The sequence below is a fragment of the Salmo trutta genome, chromosome 8 (assembly GCF_901001165.1).
Source record: "Salmo trutta chromosome 8, fSalTru1.1, whole genome shotgun sequence".
NCBI classification, from domain to species: Eukaryota; Metazoa; Chordata; class Actinopteri; order Salmoniformes; family Salmonidae; genus Salmo; species Salmo trutta.
This window is the reverse complement of record NC_042964.1, coordinates 43045942-43060448: the sequence shown is the minus strand read 5'-3', so window position 1 is coordinate 43060448 and position 14507 is coordinate 43045942. Positions and strand designations below refer to the sequence as shown.

The 14507-nt window shown below is 43.8% G+C and overlaps 1 protein-coding gene across 2 annotated transcripts in view; it reads right to left on the bottom strand.

The window, feature by feature from the left end:
* The window catches only part of LOC115199012 (muscarinic acetylcholine receptor M2), an 82659-nt gene extending 68569 nt beyond the window's left edge, over positions 1 to 14090 (bottom strand). The window contains exons 1-3 of one of the 2 annotated variants that reach the window (XM_029761496.1): positions 14074 to 14090; positions 13631 to 13776; positions 9420 to 9570 (exon numbers count right to left, since the gene is read on the bottom strand). The gene's annotated coding sequence lies outside the window, so the exon portion shown is untranslated. Of the gene's footprint in view, positions 1 to 9419; positions 9571 to 13630; positions 13851 to 14073 lie in introns of those variants that run through there. The other variant, XM_029761495.1, reaches the window with a different exon arrangement.
* Between the last annotated feature and the right edge of the window lie 417 nt (positions 14091 to 14507).

Sequence of the window (14507 nt, the reverse complement as noted above, 5' to 3'; positions counted from 1 at the left end):
AACTTCAGGGGCTGACAGACTGGGCAGGGAGAGGGAACATGGCCCGTGGACAGGCGCAGGGCCAACGGAACCCTAGGCAGGTACGACTCAATCAATCCCTGCACTGGGGAGATGCGGGGCTGTGGTCCAAGTAGCCAGCAGACATGCTCAATCACATCTCCTCACAGTGAACAAATTGACAGCCTTTACTCTGGGAATCAGCCCCTCCTAATCCCCCCAGTCTGCCAGCTTCTTCCTCTCCTTTCCAATCTTACATGCACAGAAACAGGTAATTCAAAGGATAATCTAAGACCATGTACCTCATCATTCTGGCAGACACTGCCTGCACAACGTCTCATTGGGTCAACCGGGCAAAGCACTGAGATCAAAAGTAATCCAAGTTTTTCAAAGTTGCATGATAAACTGAAGACAAAAAGAGAGAGAGAGAGAGATGTGTTGTCGCAGCAGTTTGGTTTTTATACGTCTCTCAGTCCACCAATATACAGTCAGGCAGGCTAATATCAGTGTGGATTAAAGACCTGCTGGGGTTTGTGTGAGAGACATTGACTAATAAATAATTCATGCAGGCCAGTGGAGGAAGTCGATAAATCTCCAGTTTTTGAGTCCTGCATGCAATTTAGAGGGCTGGGCACCGTTGGAACGGACATTCCACTGATTTAAACCCATAGATGAGACAAATAAAAACATAATTTTTAAGGGGAAATTCAAATCTTCAACCCTATCCATCAAACCCATTCTGTGTTATTTTGATTAATGTTGCTCCCCTGTGGGTTTATATGAGAGCAAGGGTTACCACACCTTCCGAAGAAAAGATTAAAAAGCCACTTACATACTGGATTACTCCCAACCACGGATGAATTGGAAGTGGATTGACTTGGCTGGGCTCCTGGCTACACACCTGGTCTCATACATACGTATGGAACGTTACTGCGTTTTTGAACGAGTCGCCCCACGGTAGTAGAACCTTTTTACACCGGAGGCACTGTGTCCTGCCTTACCAAATCCAACCATCACTTCAAAGAGACAGGACAACGGTGATCTTTGCATGACGGATGGGGCTTTCCTGGCTCTAAGCACTGGGGAATGAGTCGCTATGCATATCTGGGTCTCGCACATCATGGCCTTCCAACAGTCACAAATAACACAGAGACTAGAACGTCACCCAATCAGGATGGAACCAGCCCCCACCCCCGTTCAATGTAAAATGGATGCCTGGTCTGGATTGTGGAGATCATAGCAAGGCTGGCAGGATACGCATCCCTGGGAATGTGAGCGGACGGTGTGTGGAGTGATGACGTGATTTTCCCTGTGCTGTCACCGAGGCTGTGGCATGGATGGCTGCTTTACAGACTCTGAGCCAGAGACTGATGGCAGAACGTGAAGAAAACAGACGGGGGGGGGGGATCTCTGTCTGCTTACGTTCGTCAGCGAGGGTCACTGTCATGACCAATCCTCTGATGTAAATGAGGCTAACCGCACCGTCTGGAGACACACACGCACGCACACACGCACGCGCGCACACACACACACACACACACACACACACACACACACACACACACACACACACACACCTCTCTTTCTCAGAACAGAGCACATCTCCTGGGCTGTCAGACAGGGTTGTGAGGTTAAGGGAGGTTCGCGCAGCAGAGCAGGAGCAGAGCAGGCTGACTGTCAATTCTGTTGACAGCAAGACGGACGAACCAATACTTGAGGGAGCAACAGGCCCACGTTCCCTGTTTTATTAACACACTGTCCTGTCAGGCATGTATGTCTCCCAAATGCATACTAACCCTCCTTCATCATCCTTCATGACCTGCTATCATCCACCTTCATTTCTTAAGACATCAGTATACACTCATACACATCCTATCATAAACACTCTACTCCTCCCCCTCCCCCTCCCCCCTCCTCTAAACCCAAACAGTACACTTTTTTCCCCCGTTCAGGCCTCCGGATCCATATATGAGAAGTTATTGGGCCAGGCCGGCTGGAGGTAGCACAGTCATTTCTCACCACTCTGTGCCTCGGAGGAGAGTCGGTGATCCCAGTCAACATTAACATCAGCTTTCTGGAGCAAGGCCTCCATTAAGAACCAGCTGCATGGGAAAAGCCCATCACTGCTCTAAGGCGAGAAGCAGAGCTAGAGAGAACACACGAGGGGAGGGAGGGAGATGGAGACAGACAGGAAATATGAGGCGACTGTGGGGAGAGGAGAGGGAGAATAATGAACAGAAACAGAGGAGGAAGGAGGTCAGGTTGGGATGGAAAGGAGAACAACTGAACCAATAAATCACAAGTTAATAGATAATTGGAAAGACGCCCCCTTGGGATCTCTTTCCAGAGCCACGAAACTACACAGCTTAATTCTCAATTAACTTAGTATAAGAATCCGGTTCCTTCTGGATTAATTCCAAGGTATGTGATGCCTGATGTGATGGCAGACATAATGATTATATCCAGCCTGTTTAACATATTTTTGCTTACAGGTTGATACCGCCCACCAGAGAGTCACTGTCAACACACTGGGAGACAGGAGGCCATATTGGTTTGGATCTATAGAGGCGTATTCCAAATGAATCAGGTATAAATCAACTGGGAAGGCTGAAGTAGTGGTACTACTCTGGAGACCTTTCCATCATAGCCAATAAGTGGTTGAGTTTGATCCTCCAAGTCTAAGCCACTGTCATCCTGTTCACACAGGTTAAAATGTTAGTCATTGTTTACATGTTGTTTTTTTCTCATTCATGTCACCTAGGCTTAATGCTCTCTCCTAACATTATCGCTGCTAGGGAGTTTGAGTGCGGTTCATCATTCCACTGCTCATAACTGTGAAAGCTGTCACGCCTCCAAACTTTAGTCAATAGGCAAGACCATGGTGAGTCCCCACTGACTGGAAGAAATGTTCTCTCACCATGCACATAATAATGAGAAGGATCTGAGTGACCTTAAAGGCAAAATGAGGCAGTTGGGCCGACAGCACCACTCAGCCAACACCAGCCAACTCAGAACCAACGTCTGTGGAGTAAAGAGGATATTTACATTGAATGCACGTACGTTTAGCCTACTACATCAACACAGTGTTTGTCTGATGGAATAAAGCAGAGCAGATTTCTCATTCAACTTTTTCGGCATGTATTCATCTTTATACAAGCCTATTGTTAAATATCCACGGACGTTCTGTTATTTACAGAAGAAAGTAGTTACTCTTTGGCAACCAATCCCTCCATTTTCCCTGTAGTTCTGTTTAACTGCAGCAAAGACAGCATTGCAGCCTGCTGTTTATACTCACAACAGGACTTGCTTGTTGAAACGAGCTGCAGACTGTTCTCTAATGAAAGCCAGGGGTATTTAAAGATGGGGACTGACTAGTAAAAACAGCAAAAAAAGGATTTAAAAAAAGAGCATTGGATTTTGTCTGTACCTACCGCCACCTCAGTACGTAGGCCATTACGTCACAGACACACTCATCACACGGCATCTGGTCTGATATATCTATGGCCAGGTGGCCACCATCCTGACTGATGAGACAGACCAGTAGGACAATACCCAAATACCTTCCACCGCCACGTTCACGGAACACGTTGAAGCAGAGAGAAAATTGTCTCCTGCATTCTAACAGCTCCCAATTAACACTTATCTCTGAGCTGAAGCCCCGCTGATTTTGTCCTGGAATTATTTTTTTTATTGCTCGCTTGCCTGTTCATTGTTCTCTACTCGTCTTTGTTCTACCTGGTCTGAGAAGCCCAGAGTTTTTCTCTGGTTGTGCTGCTTGTTCTTTTTCTTTAGCATCCTAACTCCTTTCTTGGATGGTTTCTGGAGAGGTCTATCAGAGGGTGTGAATTCAGAGGTGCGGAACTACTCTGAGAATCTATCCCCCGAGTGTGTTTGTGTTACACTGACACACTGTATTCTCTGGGCTCCCTCGGCAACCTTGTCTCTGTCAACTCAAGTAACAGCATATCAGACGGGCCGTTCAGTTTGACACGGCTAGCTGACTCAACGGGGAGTCTAAAGATAATAACGGAAATAATAAATCCTTTCATAAACCCACAGAACTCGCATATAAATACCACATCGAATCAGCGGGGGGAAGGCATGAACAGTTCCTAAAACGCACACAAATAACTTAAATACACTCTTTCTCTATGGCATTTATTCCAAATGTCAATTCAGCCACCTGGAAAGAGTTTTGTCCACAATGGTATCTTCATGAATGTCAGGTCTCGTCATGGACCTGTGTGCAGCAGGTCTATAGGCCAAATGGCTGGTAGTTTCTCTCACTGACAGCCTGAGGTTGAGAAGGTTAGCTAGATATCTAGGTTTTGGATGATTCAGACATGTTGTACTTATGGCTTATGGAAATGTCTCTGAAATCTCATATGTCTGGAGTCGTCCTTGTCTTGTTTTGATAGTGGAAGTATCTCATGACCCTGTTTCCTCTTTGTCCCAGTCGCTCTTCCTCCTTGGGATATATCTACATCTCTAGTGATTTCCCTCCACTGTCCCCCCGGGCACAGCTAGACACACATCTTTGCTCTTTCTGAGAAATAACAAGAAAATAACAGAAATGCCATCCAAGACTAACAAGGCAGTGGTTTTTACAACCGTTATCTGGCCTTTGTCTTGCGTTTATGTATAGTTAGACAGAATGGACAGCCGCAGTAAATCTGACCAGCTGAGCACATAAAAGAACTGGGCTTTACTACACAACATGGTGGAAAAAGAAACAAAAAGTGAGATGAGTTATACCTGAAGCTACAGTATAAACAGGTCTGCACTCGCAAATGCACAAGAATTAACTGAGGCACCGTTGAATCTGTAACCTCAAATGATCATTGCCTGCATTAGTATTGCTCGGTTTTAACACGTATTCAACATGATCCACCACCATTGGGGTAGGAGCGTTGGGCCAGTAACCGAAAGGTTGCTGGATTGAATCCCAGAGTTGACAAAAGAAAGTAATGCAGAAAGACACATTTCAATTGAATGCATTCAGTTGTACAACTGATTAGGTATCCCCCTTTCCCTTTCCCATTCTGCTCCTTAAATTAGCCAGCGTCTTGGACAGGAGCATTTTTCTCTGCTATGATTCCGTCATTATCTTCAGTTCAGGGCCTGTGTTTAGCTGGTGAGAGCGTGTAGGCCTGTACAAAATGGAGCTTTTGTGTGAAGCAGTAGTCTCTCCACTACTCTAATTGAAGTTTAATTTTCGCAGATTGCCTTTTTGTCTACCCTGACACTGGGATGGGAGAAGCACAATTGCTTTGTAAAATTGCATAGGCAATTTACAGACTTGCTTCTTTGGCACATTCTGCAGTTCTGAACAATCACAAAAAAATGATAGTATTTATGTTGCAAGAGGCTCGCAACAGGACTAAATGGAAAAATGGATTGATGCTGTAATTTCATGCCAATTCCTTTCAATTTTACATTTTGTCAGTATCTACTGAACAGAGAATTAAATATAGCGTTCTAGTTTGACGAGAGTTTAGGGTTCCTCAATGTACGGAGGAAAGGACCAGGGCAAAGGTGTCGTAGAACCACAGACGTTTACAATAATAGGATTAGTAATTAAGATGTTAAGGCCTTTTAAGAGTACAATCGAATTTAAAGTGTGAGAATGACCTTTAAAACCATGTTAGCCCTTTACATAGGGGCTCAAAACACTTAGTTGTTGAAAGTGATTGGCTGAGGATGGGAAAACAACAGATCCACTAAGACAGGGGAAATTCTGAATTAATTAAAGAAATACACATGATTAACCTATCACCTTGGTAGACATGTCAACCTTTGGGGGGAGCCCAGTATCCAGGAGAGGGCATAATTGTAAGGTACATTCTTAGAAAAAAAGGGTTCCAAAAGGGTTCTTCAGTTGTCCCGATAGGAGAACCCTTTTTGGTTCCAGGTAGAACTTTTTTGGTTCCAGGTAGAACCCTTTTTGGTTCCAGGTAGAACTCTTTTGGGTTCCATGTAGAACCCTCTGTGGAAAAAGTGTTACATGGAACCCAAAAGGGTTCTACCTGGAACCAAAAAGGGTTCTTCAAAGGGTTCTCCTATGGGGACAGCCGCAGAACTCTTTTAGGTTCTAGATAGCACCTTTTTTTTCAAAGTGTGTAGATGAGAAACAGGAAAGAGAGATGATGACGGTGATCCAGGGAATGGTGAATGAAGAGAAAAGGATGGGCATAGGAGTGTGTGTGTGTGTGTGTGTGTGTGTGTGTGTGTGTGTGTGTGTGTGTGTGTGTGTGTGTGTGTGTGTGTGTGTGTGTGTGTGTGTGTGTGTGTGTGTGTGTGTGTGTGTGTGTGTGTGTGTGTGTGTGTGTGTGTGTGTGTGTGTGTGTGTGCGTATCTGTACATGCTTCCTGGAGTGTGAATGTCAAATGTTTGAGATGCTATCTTTCTTTCAGACATAACACAAACCCATTCAGACAGTCTCACTGGTCCTGTTAGTGGCTGTGAATGATTAAAGGCCCAGTCCTGTCAGATTCTGCCTGAAAGAGCTCAAACTCACCAGCACTGTGGGAGACATTTTTTCAGCCTCGTATCATCGTCCCTCTTCCTGTCTAATTGCTCGTTAGTGTTCATGACCCGAAAGGGGAGAAATTGACACAAGGCTCCCTCACAAACATTCACACAGTCAGCAGCAGAAACAGCAGTAGCACCGTAGAGGAAAACATCCCTCTAGAGTCCAGTATATTCTGTCTCGGCAGAGTTGGTAACAATAACAGCCAGATGAGCCAGGCTGGCTGTATCATTCTCTACCATCTCTCCATGTCTTCTGTCTTCCAATCTTCCAATCCCACATCATGGAGGAGTTAGATCTGGCTGCAAAATTACAATGTCACTGCTCCGCCATGGTTCCAACGGGAGCGGGGAGGGCTGAATGTTTTATGGAGCCAATAATAATGGAGCTAGAAGCGCAGTGCCGGATTTATCCGGTGCCGAGGCTTAGTGCAATTAAGCACCGGGAATGGGAGCCGGAATTATTACTGGATGAGTGGCAGGACTTAGGAACACCTGAGGCTTCCTCAGCTGTGTCTGAGAACTGAAAACAGGCAGAGAAATATCTTGTGATATCGATGGTACTACTACTTAGTAGTACTACTATTACTAAGCAGTCTTGGGTCTCTGTGATGGTACAACAAAGGATTCGGCACTGTTTACAGACAGCAGTGGGGAAGGTCTTTCTTCCATCTTTAAGCTGTGTCCCAACAATAGCTGATAGGCTAGCTGCTAGCCCAAGGCTAATGCAGTGAACCCTCTTGATTAGAATGGAACAGTGTCACGGTGCACCACAAAGACACTGCAACCTTTTGGATGCCTGGCTAATTCAGAGGGAGGAGACCAGGAAAGGGAGTTAGAGAGAGATACAGCGTGGATGATTCATTACAACGATATCAACAGATCTTCAATTTTCTCCGGCCATGATTAAAGCATGTTGATGTTTATTGGGATGAATCTTGTCCTGGAGGGTTACGTTTAAAATCCGATTGTATGACTTTGTGGCTGTGCCAGCAAGTGACTTCCCTGCAGAACTTCCTCCAGTACATAAGCTTTTACATAAGTCATCCCAATAAATGCCAACCTGCATGATTTAATGTATTCAGGTCTCCCCCTGTGGGACACTAAACAGATCACCTAGAGTAATGGCTTCTGATGTATTCTATTAAACTTTTACACTACAATCATCACTGGGTTCATCTAAGGTAGTGTAATTCACCACCGTATAAACTAGAGAGCCCTGAAATACTAAACGGCAAGCTTGGGTTTTACAACCACTACATCTCTTCAGCATTTTTGATGAAATATGCTGACACAATGCACAGAAGAAGAAAAAAACACACGACATACCGCTTAGTTCAACGACCTCCAATAGTCTTTGTAGGAAATGCAATGACACTATTTTATTTGATCCATACTTCACAGTGCTAGATAAAGATCTGGAGGAGCATCACTCAGTGCTGTGGAGTTCCTACGGTACAGTCTGTAGAAGTTCTGAATCCTTCAATGTCAGATAAATAATACATCATCTGCTCCAGGTGTAATGACTGCTGTTATGACAGCTGGATTTTATGCGCCGTGACTTGTTTGATTGTCCGATTTTTTCGATGTTCCTTGAGCTGAATCGCAGGCTTGCGAGAACCCTATTGTTACAGTATATAGGCTACAGAGTTGTATCAGGAAATCACGCGTAAGTACTTATTTGGACCGGAGATGAGCATGCTTTACTGTATCTCGACACATCTCCGTGTTCTGAGTGGTGGTGACTAGCATGGTCAATGTAGCTGCTCAAGAAACCGTCTAGAGAGGACTTGCTAAACATCCTTACTGCTCCATTGTGCTCAACACGCTAGAGTGGAAGATTTGCACATGCTCTTATTCCATTCTCCCATTTTAGCTTAATTACATCGTCTTCCTTAACAAGCCTCCATCGCTGGTGCCTCAGCTTATCCATACAAAGCAAAAATAACATTTTAATTGCATAAGAATCAAATTAAAAAGTGTGATTTAACACCAGCAGCTCAGTGTAAATGTGGCAGCCTGCTGTGGTTGAAAGCGTGATAATCAGGCATTCCTTTCAACTGGTGCCATCTCTCAGCTCCACTAATGTGCACCGCACCACCGCTCGATTAGCCGCACCACCGCTGGGTTAGCCGCACCCCCGCTGGGTTAGCCGCACCACCGCTGGGTTAGCCGCACCACCGCTGGGTTAGCCGCACCACCGCTGGGTTAGCCACACCACCGCTGGGTTAGCCGCACCACCGCAGGGTTACTGCTCTAAAGGCCTATGTCCATTGAATCAAACACATAACTGACTAAATGTAAACTTTTAAAAAGACACCTTCGCTCCTCACTGCTATATCAAATGCACCCCTGGTGCCAGCCTCTCGAACTTTCCATTAGAGCCTGGGTTCATTTAAAAGTGAGCATACATGATGCGCACATGGTGGGAATGTACAGGCAAAGCTAGAAGTGCATTATGTGTTAAGTGTTAACTTTGCAATTGTATTAAACAAGTGAGTAGTTATCATGCCTGTTCTGCTCCCACCCTCAGTGGGGAAACATCTTGTTTTCAGGGATACAGTATTTTCAACCTAGCTTCCTTTCCTCTTGAAAACCGGATGTGGGGACCCCGCTCAGGTGTTTATTTTACGCCTGCTACCTTAAGTTACTTTGCTCCTAAACAGCTGCTCTTTCAAGTGAGGCAGGGAACCTGTGTGACTTCTAGAGCCATTAAAGTGGCCCCTCTCAAGCAGACACTTGCTGCTCTCCTAACAGACCACAACTCTATAGATGGCTTATATGCAAAACATGAAATCCATTTAGAAAAGTGTAAGTAACTAATATGTTCTGGAGTAGCAACAACTTAAAAATGACAATAGGTCATTGATCTTAATTACAATTGTCCACCATACCTGTTAGTGGCATCAGCTCACTGCATGTCATGAAGGGGTGAGGAAATCCAGCTGAGCTACTGTACAGTAAACCTCCACTTTCACTGTCAAACAGTCTCCATTGTGTTCAGCCCAGGAAGAAGTCTCCGGATGGGGTCAGCTTGGGATGCCCCTATAGAGAAAACACACAAATAGCATCTCACTAAATGGTAACGCTCTCTGCCAAATCAATTTGTCCCACCTTTAGTGGGATGACATTGAACAAACTCGACATCTATCTCATGGTTGGTGTAGATACATTGGAGAATGAGTGTAAAACAAAAATGAACACTGATAACAAATGCCCCTATAGGTAAAAATGAATAAATCCATAGCTTCTCCCTACACACAAACTCAAATCCCATTCTTCCTCTTTACTCACATTGTTAGTAAGCCAGCATGTCATGCACAGCAGCCAATATGCAGCGTAACATATTCACATTGATACAGATCTCCAAGTTTATAGAATATAGGTTATGAGCCCTATACAGCGTGTACCCTAAGGGTTAGTATATGCCTGTACAGTACAGTAGGAGATAATCATGGTCATAAACCACAACGGCACAGGGAAATGATGCTTACTCTTTAGTGGTTGCCACTCTAATGTGATATCGATAACACATTGACAGTAATGTATTGACTGTGTCCTCGATGTGTAACCTAAGTAAATCTTTACTGAAGAAGTACATGCAAATACCAGCAAATGCTACCATAAGTGGTAAATAAACGGGTCCTTTCCAAAACAACCTCGCTCGGTACAGCTTGCATAAAGTATGATAACCAATACGAAAATAGCTAGACCTGTGGATAAGTCGACAACGCATTGTATGGATTTTACTGACAGCTTAAAGAATTGTGCAACTTTTTCACAAAAATTGCTAGGACTGTGCTGCGTGACCCGTTGACCATGCAGCCTAATACATCTTAAACTGTCAAATATTATACAAGTGTACTGCTGCTCACCCCACCTACGGTGGAGGAGGGAATCAGGAAAAATCAGTCGAGTAAGCTTTTCAGCAATTATATAAGGGCCTTTGTATATTTTCAGAAATGTGATGTTTGTGACAGGGAATATGAGGTAGAAAATACCCTCTCAAAAGCTCGCTCACATAATAATGTAGGATACAAATAATCTGATGCAATGGTGTGTGTCTGATCTGCACCATAGCTGATGGCAAGCACGTAATATGAAAAAACGAAATACACCAAATGTATTCCGGGTCTGTACTGTAAATGACAGTGCTTTACAAAAAACAATTCTATTTTCCTCTGGAAATGGAACTAGGTTACCCGTGCATGTTATTTTGCGAAGATATCGCAAAGGCAATACCAATAACCATTATGTTAAAGGCTCTTAGTTGTGAGCACCAGAATGCACCCTGTCAGCCAAGCTGTACCAGTACCAAATACACTTTGCAAGAACCAAACCACTACCAACAATTATTCAGTATTCAATTGGTCTAGTGTTGAGTCTGCCCAGTCTTTATCTCACCAAACCAATTAATTTCAACAATGAATTCAGGGTCACATTGTTCCTAATAATTACCAGTGCACTTACGCACGTAAAAGAGAGAGTGCAGAGTCCGTGCCTTTTTGTTATAAATGATGACCACGTTTTTCAACCTGCACCTGGACCTCAAATGCATCAAGTGCACTAATTAGTGAAACACACCAGACACATTAGCAAGAGGTACATTTGCATCCGTCTTCAAAGGATTCGCCCCCTCTCCAATCTGTTAAATGGCCAACGTCATTTAGACTTGGAAGCACAGATTCTTCATCTATAAAATAATTCTTGTTTTTTTTTCATCACCTATCAACTCGATCAAAAACAATCATATTTAACAGTTTACAGATGGGACAGTCGAGACAGTGTGTCTTTATCCCGGTCTGATAAATGCATATCCTTATCCTTATGTGAGTCTATGGGGCTATTTATGAAAAGCCAGGCACATTTATTCTCCCGCAGTGTGACCAGTGTTTTATATTGGAGATCACAGAGACCCATACATCACATGGGGATGGTAATCGATGCAAAGCACATTTTTCTTTCCCAACCTCAAGAGGCTTGACACGACTGTGACGTTGTCGTGAGGAATTGCACCAGCTTCCAGCGACCTCAAAACACAAAAGCAGTGGGTCATTTCAAAACGTGATTTTGACGCAATTATGGAAACACGTCATGCATCCTAGGTAATGAGGCAAGCCCTCTTATTTGATCTGTTGAGAAATCTGGAATCGCTCACAATCTTGTTAATGCTGTCCATTATACAATCATACAATCTGCTAATCTGTGTCAACATGCGCCAGCCATATCCAAACTCATCCTTCGGGGTTGCTCGCGCAGTGCCAAGCGCGCTTTTACGCGCACATTCAGTGAGACATGCAGCTTCATCACAGTCGAACAAACCCTGTTGTTTGTCACTAAATCGATCCCCTTCTCTCACCACCACTACAAAACAACCACGAGTAAACTCATTGCGCATTGGGTGAAATAATTGAAGTTCCTCTCTTTAACATATTCCAGCACGTATGTTCATGCAGCGTGCTGTCCATTTATCGTTATGATGGTGGGGTGCACACATTAATGGAGGCTGACGACGAAATCGACAAACCATTCCCTGTCTTCCTTTGTGGGGTAGGGGACACAGCAATAGCATTCTGTCCCCACTGGATGGACAGAGTCGTATTTGCACGAGGTATGAAGGTCTCCAAATCAAGGACATCGAGTCCAAATCATGCGTCAACGTCCGGATGCTTCATACTTCACAGCAAAATGACTACGATTCTGCTATATTTTTATTTTAAATATTTAAACACATTAACATGTACAAAACACAAATCAATGGCATATTTAAATGGTATACCCTCTTTGTGTCGCACAATAGAATAACATCTTAACGCAATATAGTTGTAGTAGCCCATAGCCCAAGCGGAAAATTCGGTTCTGTTGAACTTGCTTTGAAAAACAATTTGCCAACTCTCACGAAATGCTTGCTGTTATGCTGGAGAGGTGCTTGGCACGGGGATGCGCAATACCATTCCTATAGAGAAAGGAACCGTTCCATGGATGGATCGGCAACAGACATGCAAATGGTGGGAAATGTAATATTCCCTTTATGATCATTGTAATTATTAAGACAACGAATTAAAGATTATTATCGTAACATTGTATACCACCCTTGAATCAGTGGCGGTTCTAGACCATTTCAACTGGGGGGGCCAAGCTGGGGCCAGTTGTACTGTTAGAGGGGCCAGTTACGTTAGACGTTATTGTTGTCATAACGTTTTGCATGTGGTACGATACTGTTGTGTTCTGCCTAAAGCCGTCCCTCTCGAAAATGTGTGGGTTAAATTAGTATTCCACGTTGCCACTGTCTAATAACGGATGTAAAAAAGAATGATAGCAAAAATTAGTTATGTAAAAAGTATTTCATACTCCACATTTAGGGGGGCCACAAGGGGGTCCAAAATTGTTGTCACAGGGGCACCCCCCCCCAGAACCGCTAGTGCCTTGTATATATCGTTTCATTTATGTTGGATGCAGAAACAATCCACTGAAAAGAAGATATGGATCATATGAGAATTAAATACTTTTTACTTTTCCAAAATAAAATAAAATCATTCCAATATTGACGACAACAGCAGGTTATAGATAGCAATCTCCATAGCACTATGATAATTTATTTATTTGCTAAGCTGAATTTCATTGCGCAATGTGACAATTCAATTCCGTATCATGGCATGGCACAATATACAGATATCTATGTCTAAAGCGCAAACCATCTCCACTCCCATGTCACTGATAAACATGTTTATTACATCCTCCGATAGGAAATATGACTCCTATACGATATGTTCTATTGTATAGCATCGGTTGATTCAGTATAATGTAGTGAATGCCCAAGAAATACATTCATATACCATAGGTCATGTCAAACCTTGCTTGTTGCGCACAAAGTTCTGTCAGTATCCTGCCACGTCTGATGTTGTTACATTATACACGTATCCCAAGTAAATTGATATAAAAACAATCAAATGTATTGGCTACTATAAAGATTGCACGATTACATTACACACGGATGTTATGCGCCCGTACACTGACTGAGCGAATTTTTATTGTGCCCAATTCTCTACATTCTCTAACCAAACATTCTTAAGATTTGCGTGACCTATGTTGTTGAGTTAATTACCTGCTCTCAAGCTTTTCTGCTACTCGTGCAGCGGGTTTCCTTCGTCCGGTGCTCTCTGGAAGTTAGTCGGTCCGCTTCATCACACGGCTGCACGTCTGAGGACATGCTTGTAGAGTAAAGCTGGGGAGGCAAAGCTGGCTTCTTGGCTGGAGAAAGTGGCGAGGGAGGAGAGCGTGTATGTGAGAGACAGAGAGAGAGAGAGCGGGAGAGTTAGAGGGGGGCGGTGCACAATGCAGAATTTGTTAGAATATTTGTTGCGGGTGAAATCCCCTGCGTACTTGTCTTGCTTTTTGACGAACAAAACCGACGGTGATGTTATACACTGACTGTATGCAGAGTTGCAAACTGCGTGATAATTATAGTGTATACTATACAAATGATATATGTCCTATCATGGTTGCATTGTTTGTGCTCTGAATGTGCCTAAACTTGATTTGCATTACTTGTGAAATGTAGCCAAGGCCGTTTGTTTGAGCGGATTGCGTTGATGCCGTTCAGCACCATGGAGAGCGCACACCACGCCTGAGCAAGAACACTGGGGGAGAAAGTCAATAAGAAGGTAAAGCTGCTGGTTGATCGTCTTCAAAACAGACCTCTGCAGAGGAGGATTAAAAAGAGTTTAGCCATTTGACCGTACGTGCTGAACTGCACAGCACTCTCAGTGATATGAGATTTGTTTAGCCGCTGGTTAAAACGACTTAACCTACCCCAGAACAATGCCTCCTCATGCTCAATGAGCGCAGCATTGACTGCGCACAGAGGCGTCAAGATCATAGGGAGCACATGGGCGCCCTCAGATGTGTCCTGTTTCATTTTTATTTGCTGTTGTTTCTTTGTAATACTACTAGCCACCTAGCAATCAATCACCTAGCAATCA